The sequence below is a fragment of the Blennius ocellaris genome, assembly GCF_963422515.1.
Source record: "Blennius ocellaris genome assembly, chromosome: 7".
In the NCBI taxonomy this organism is placed as follows: Eukaryota; Metazoa; Chordata; class Actinopteri; order Blenniiformes; family Blenniidae; genus Blennius; species Blennius ocellaris.
The window spans coordinates 7,637,416-7,645,028 of record NC_137656.1 but is presented as its reverse complement, the minus strand read 5'-3'; positions in this window follow the sequence as shown (position 1 = coordinate 7,645,028).

The following is a 7,613-nucleotide window of genomic DNA, read 5'->3' as shown; positions in this document are numbered from 1 at the left end:
GACCTTTGAACACTGAATGGCTATCACTTTACTTATGAGAGAATAAAAATGGGCCACATTTGATGAAACTTGCAGATGGCTGTATAGACAGATGGACACCCCTCACGCCAGCTGCAGCGAGACCAGAGCAAATCAGTAAAACACATTTCATGCAGCCATGAAGGTTGAGTTGGATGTTTTACACCCAGGTCTCTCTCTGATTCCCTCCTCTTCACTCCACCTTCCATCTGTCCACCATGACACTAGGATCTTAGAGCTACTGTGATCCACAGGAACATACTTGCACAAGACATCTGGATGACATCATCCTCTTTTTAAATACTGTCTCATTACGCTTATTTATACTTTTAACAGTCTGATAACATTGCATTTTGTTTTGATTGTATTTGATTTTTTTTATTTTGTGGTGTTCATGGTGTCCGTGGTGTAGTGATTGATTAGAGTCTTTCTGTGTGGAGTTTATTTGTTGCTACTTTGTGTCTGTGAGGGTTTACACATCCAACGGTCCTAAAAAAAGGAGATTAAGGTTGATTGATAATCCTAACAATTTAAGTGGGTAGCGCTACATTATCAATATCATTACTCATCTTTTTTTAGAGTTGGCAATAACAAAAAAATATAAAGCGGATTTTCGTTGTAGAGACAACACTATTAACAAAGCACTGCAGTCAAAATAAAGCATTCCAATTCAAATGATAAAAAAAATAATTTGAAAAACTGTGACCTTCGTTACATATCAACATTTCAAATAGAAAGGCATTGTTTGACGGAGTTGGGAGTGTTTTCCACCTTGAGAGTTGTTTTCAGAAAGTTGCATTTAAGTGGCTCTGAGCACTGTTGTTGTGTAAACAGACTCCCAAAACAGAACTAAAGTTTTCCATTTTCACTTGAAAGCGTTGTCGTTTAAACGGGCCCAAATCAAGTTTCCATCAACTGAGGTTAGAAAAAGATTTGTCTTCAGATTTAAAATGAAGAAATAGTAATAATCTAAGATAAAGTGCCCTTAATGCCAATAACAACAGTTACACATATTACACAAGTATTTCCAAACACAACCAAACCTGATGTTGAAGTACAGATAGATTGCTACTTCTGCCATGAAACACTGAAATACTTCCGACTTTCGAGAAAATCACAACGAGTGCTGCTACGAATGCAGATAACTTGTCTGTGTGCCTGTGTGTGTGCGTGCATTTTTCGATTTGGCCCTACACTGAGCCAATGAGGTGAAAGAATACATTGCTTCTATATGGGAACTCTTAATGGCTGTGGCCTGTGTTATATGAGGAGCAGGTAGTAGGCAGGACACTCCCTGAAGCGAACCCCCAGCTGCGGTGCACATAATGGCTTTGAAATGTTCTGCTTGCAGCGACTGCTCACAAAGAAAAAGAGCAAACACGTGGAAAACACAAGATTTCTCCCTTTAGTATGCTCTCTCCTTCACTCATGCTGATTTTCTTAAGATCAAGAATATAACAATTTGTCTGAATCCTGAGGTTTCTGTTGTTGAGGCCTTTAATGTATGAATACAGCCCGGAGAGTGTGTAGCTTAGAGGGAACTCCTGCTAGATATTCCTGTTTTTCTTCAAACACCTTGTTTATGATTCCAATTTTTGGCCCCGTTTGTCCTTGCACAGCCAGACAGAAATTAATGAGTCACTCATTCTGCTTCCTGGCACACATTGTCACAAAGATATCCTGAAATAAAAGACAACTCTGCAAGAATATCACTGCACTCCTGTGTCAAAGGAAGGCACATGCATTTTTAAGTGAGAAACCATCGAGATGTCCGGCGCCGATAACTGTATAAAATCAAACTTCGTACGACAATGACTCTGCTGTAGTTGGTTCAAAATGAGCTGCTCCGTTTTGGTAATGAATTCTTAAGGATGTTCAAGGATACTTTCTATAAGCAATCTTTTCTTTCATCTATTTTCATACATACGGACATAATTCTCTTTTTTATTATTTAATGGGCTACATGTCCAACTATAGTATGTGTATTTGTATTTCATTTTGGAGGTCAGAATCATGACTATTTGTTCCCTACACATTGTATTACAAACAATCATCTACGACCCTTCTTCTACTTGTTATGAGAATGTAAACTAAAGAACGAACAATCTTTCACAAAAATAAAAGCCCAAACATGAAAAGATACATCTCAAGCAACCATGGGAATAATGTGTGATTAATATAGTTTAATTAACAGTGAACTGAAGTAAATGGGCACACAGAGGAATTTGGATGGACCGGCTTAAAAGCAAAACCAGAACAAATCTGGAGAACCAAGACACGGGCTTCAGTCAATCTCACCAAGATTCATGCAAACTACCAATAACAGATCAGCAGGAATTGTATATATTTAAAAAAAACAAAACATCAGAAACCATTTTAAAAGACAGCTCCCCATGCCAATCTTAGTGCAAAGAGCACCTGTCATGTCTGAACAGTTTTTTCGACGTTTCAATAAACCCAGTGAACAAAACTACCAGTGCGTGAAGTGGCGTATGTAAACATCAAGGGGAGGGTTTGCGGCAGATGAGATATTAAAATATTGTGTGGCGGTCGGATGGAGGAACATGGAGAGGATGCTGGTCTATTCCTGGTGAGTCAGAAGCTTCTGGGTACCATCGCCACTCCTTCATTACGTATGTAGTGCTTTTAGTAAAGGGAAAATTCACGAGGATTTTGCGGCTCCAAACGGGTCCAAATGGCTTGTTAGTGCCCGATATGTAACAACTACCCACAATGCAACAATGACCTGAATTGTTGTAAAACATAATGTGACAAAACCCAAAATGTAATAACTGGTTGATAATGTAACAAGATTCTGAGGTCAAAACTTTTAAACTTTTAATATTACATTATGGGGCAGGCAAACAATTTTTTCCCAAATTATTTTTTTTATTTTCATTACATCATAAAGTGAGTCAATGCCTTTTTGATGACATTTTACTCACTTTCTCAATGAAATACTGTAGTAGAGGAGCTTTTTCAGTATATTTTTATATATAAGTTGCTTCTTAATAGATAAGTTGCGAGACCAGACAAACAAGTAAAAGAAGTGTAACTTATAGTGTTATGTCAATAACGCAGAAAAAGTATGTCTTCTTTGTTACATAAAAGTTGAGGTCTGAAGAAATACTCAGCAAAGACTTTTAAAGGAGGGAACATGATCACTGCAGTTCACCCAGTAAAAGCCAGACAAACTAAATACAGTTGCATTTCAACAATAGGCTAATTATTTGGTCCACTATAAAGAAAATGATGATCCACTTATTTTGTCCCTCGTTTAAACACGTGGATAAGGGACTTATCATGGTTAAATGGCTGTGTCTGTTTTTTAAAATTATTTCTGCATGTTCCTTTACAGGCCTATATCTCTGTCTTGCTGAGCCAAAACTCCCACAAGACAAGCTCCAACTATACAGCACAATGCATTCCTGCATATAAGAGCTGGCCTACTTTTTTGTTACGTGTTCAATACTGAATATGTCTTTTCCCCAAATTCAGCTTGAAGCTGCATATGAGAATTGGCAAAAAAAATACTGCTTCCAGTTGAAAATGATTTGCAAGAAGAGATGAAAGTCAGAGTCCATTTGTTCATTATTGAATTGCAATTAATCTCAGCAATAGTTGTCCCACTCATTGGATTGTGCTGCACGACAGTGTCGAGTCAGGAGAGACTTCTCATCAAGCTTTTCAGAAGTCGGTTTTAACTGACATAATATATTCTGGTGAAATGTTGGCAATGTGTAACGCTCACTCCCGAATGCAAACGTTTACAGAATGCACATAAATCCAACACCTCACAATTTAACATCTGCAATGTTTTCAAGCACATACTACTTGCTTTGAATTGTAAGAGAGTTGGAAAAAGTAGGTTTCTTAAAGGGAAAGCAAAAACCAGAATTGACCATTCATATGTCTGTTGAGCATTTCTCAACATGTCTGCATCAAAGTGGTCCTCTCACCTAGTTAGTTTTTTTTGTTATGCTATCCATATCTATGGGGTGTTATTTCAAAATGAGAAGTTACGGAATTTGAATTTGTGTCACACCTGGAAGATTGCATGTCCTCCTGTGCATGTGTGGGTTTTCTCTAGACTCTCTGGTTTTCTTGCATTTTTACAAAACATGCATGTGAGGTTAATCAATTAATAGGTATCACATTTACACACGTGAGTCAGTTTACATGTTTAAGTATGTTTGACTATTTTAACTTTCTTAAAAGGATTCCAAGATTTTCTGAAATCTTGTTGAAGTTTTTTCACCACCACCCATTGTACATGAACTTCATTTTTTTTTTAAATCTCATTGATAATCAAACACCAATCAGAGCTGATTTAATGTGATTTAATACACTGTATCTTTTGCACTGTCCAATGCAGGTTGAATAATTTCAGAGGGCTACATAAGAGGATCCCAGAACTTCACAGGCACCTTCAACAGAAATGATCGGACTAATGCTTCAGGTATTTTAATATGTATTTTTTGGGGAAAGAATGCATTGTAGAATAATATTCATTGCAGCATGGTTTGATTTGCCAAGTTTCCATCGTTACTGCTAATTGCTCACACGCTAGGCTTTGCTGTATTTGTAAATGTTCTCCTTGGTTGTGCCTTGAACAGCCAGTCTGACATTTCCTTGGCTCACCGCCGGCAGAAGCCCTTCATTGTTGTCCCGGTGTAATTCTCAGATAATGGAGCGTAAGCGTTTCCCAGTTAGCGCTGCAGCGCTGGAGGATACAGGCGCAACAGGTGGAGAATAAAGCCTCGTTTCCACTGCATATAATATGCCTCTACGGTACGGTACGGGTTTTCATGCGTTTCTGCAAATGTTGTGCAAGTGGAAATGAGGCTTAAGTCTGGATCACCCAAACATTTTATGAACTATGCTACTGGTTGAATTTTTACATTTTTTACAAGCTTCAGAGCTTTTGTAATTTTTTAATAACCTTTTGTTAACCTGCCATTATTTACTATTTGAAATTCAACACTATGGTGTGTGTTTTCTTTTTTGAATAATATTTTTTAATGTTCAATGGCTTGATCTTTTTTTTACTCTTACGTTTTTATCTAAACAAATGATTTTGTGTCAGCAAAAACAAAACACATCGACGACTAAGCCTTTAAATAGCTTTGCCTTCTGTTGTTTTCAGCGTACTCCGTAAATAACATCAATTATTGATGCAGAGGTGGATTGATCGGATGGTTTTGAGAATTAAAGAAAGGCTTCTTGCATTGGAAATACAACATGAAAACATTCGCTTCAGTCACGCTCAAGGAGAGGAGATTATTCAAATATTTGCATCTAGGGTATCGACCATGCACCTGCCCTACTTCTACCTGCAACTGTGGTGTGCATCACCTTTATGTCCTGCATTATACGGTTCCTCCTTTTAATATTCACAAGGAATCCTCACAGTCGCGGCTCGGAAATAACTTAATTCAGACTCCAACTGCCGTATAATTCTAAATCTCGAAATGCAATTAACACAGGGGCCATCCCTATTATTTCTCGGCAGTCGTAAAGTATTTCGACGAAATGAGAAGATTGGCTGATATTGGAAGCTATGAGATATCCTGTGTATATTAGTTGCGATATTTACTGCTCTCTTGCTCTCTCTCACACACAAACACCTGTAATTAGGAGGAGGGGTGGGGCCTGTCTTCCTCCAACAGTGTGTATTTGAAGATTTGTCTTTTTTTTTTCTCAAAAGGTTGTGCAGTTTGTCACTGACGAGGAAATTAATATTGAGTTTTAGGAAAGGTTATCGAACCTCAATTTAATGGTGTACAACCACGCATCAGCGGTGGCGATAAGAAGCAGAGACACATACGACTTTACAGCTTCAACCGCAGCAAAAGAGTGTTACTCTATTTTCTTAAGTTAAAATATGTTGTTTACTTCTTGTCTAAATGTGAAACCTCTCCTGTGACAGAGGAGTTAGTTCCACATCAGCGAGTGAAATCAAGTGGATTCAAACTTCAATACTTCCATAAAATTATTGCATGCACACGATTACATTATTTGCATACGTGTGTGTATATGGGGAGATTTGGGGGTTGCAGCAGGGGAGGCTGACAAAGTAGCGTTGAAGAAAAGAAAGAAGATATGCACGCTCCTAAACAGCTTGTGGCAGTTGCGCACGCCACCATCGGGTGATTAAGCACCTGATGTGAATCAGGTGCGCAGTCTCACCTCTCTGCCACAGAGCTCTACTCACATTGTGTTTAAGTGGCTCTGCCTCATTTACAAAGTATTATCATATGCAATTTTTTTTTTTTTATTTTGTTTTTTATTATCTTCATTACCATACTAGTAATATTTGGGTGAAGTGATTTTTACTTTGTCTAAACTGAGACAACTGAGAACCTGCTTTGAACTGACACCAGCGCAATCTCACTTTGCCCGCCCCATATCAGCCGCAATCAAACCAGGGCTGCACTGAAGTGAACTGTGAGAACTGAACTCCGTCTGGTCCAATGTAAAGAGATGACATCTGGACTAAAACCGCTTTGATCCTTTAATTCAATACTGAAAAAGTGCCTTCAGTACAATTTACTTTTATCAATTACCTTTATCATAACATTATGAAAAATTATAATGTAGTGATACCTGGTTACCGAGCCATGGAGAATGGAGCATTGAACTGTAAAAGTCCCTCTTGGTGTTTCAAAAACGAAGGTATGCAGCTTAATATTTAGTCCTCGTGATTTGTTTGTATTTCACTACAGTAGTTATTCCACTTTGTTATAAATGTAGCACATAATTGAAGTCAGTTTTATCATGGGATTTTAATAAATTAGTAAACTTATGTTTATGTCATATTATAGATTTTGGGTTAATGAAGCATTAAAATAACATGATTGCTGCAGTAAAATGCATTTGTTTTGACTCTCCTTGAAAAGCACAAGTAGCATTAGACCAAATAAATGATGTCACACACATGCACACACACACACACACACACACACACACACACACACACACACACACACACACACAACGTTAGATTGAGTTGAGCGAACATACAAAACGAAAGGTTGACAAACTCATTTATATTGGTTTACACAGATGTACTTGTTTCGAAATGAGGTTAAAAATGTTTTATTGGACAGAAATTCTGCCCACAATTCAACTGAGTTAGTCCAGTGAGCTGTTTTTTTTTTTTAAGGTTTAGTCCGCATCGTCATACCGCCTTCAGGACAAACTGAATTTGAATGATTCAATTGAATAAATTGAATCATCTTCGGATTAACTTTTCATATTCATCATATTTATCTCAAACACGCCTGAAGTGCTGCTTAATAACTTATAATGTGCTCATAAGTTTGAGTAGAGCTGCGTTTCTTCTTTTAGTTTCATTCTATATGTATAAACCAAAGCTCAAAATGTAAATTTTTGCATTTCAGTCGTTCTCCACACTTAGTCGATTGATACAATCACACTTTTCAGACATGTTTGAGCTCCCACAAGAAGAAGTCAAAACACAAACCAACACATAATTTATGAGCTATTGAGCTTTTTATGCGTCAGTGATGCATATAAACCAAATCAGAGTAAAAACATCATGTCCAGTAGTTACAATGTTTTTCAAACTTTTT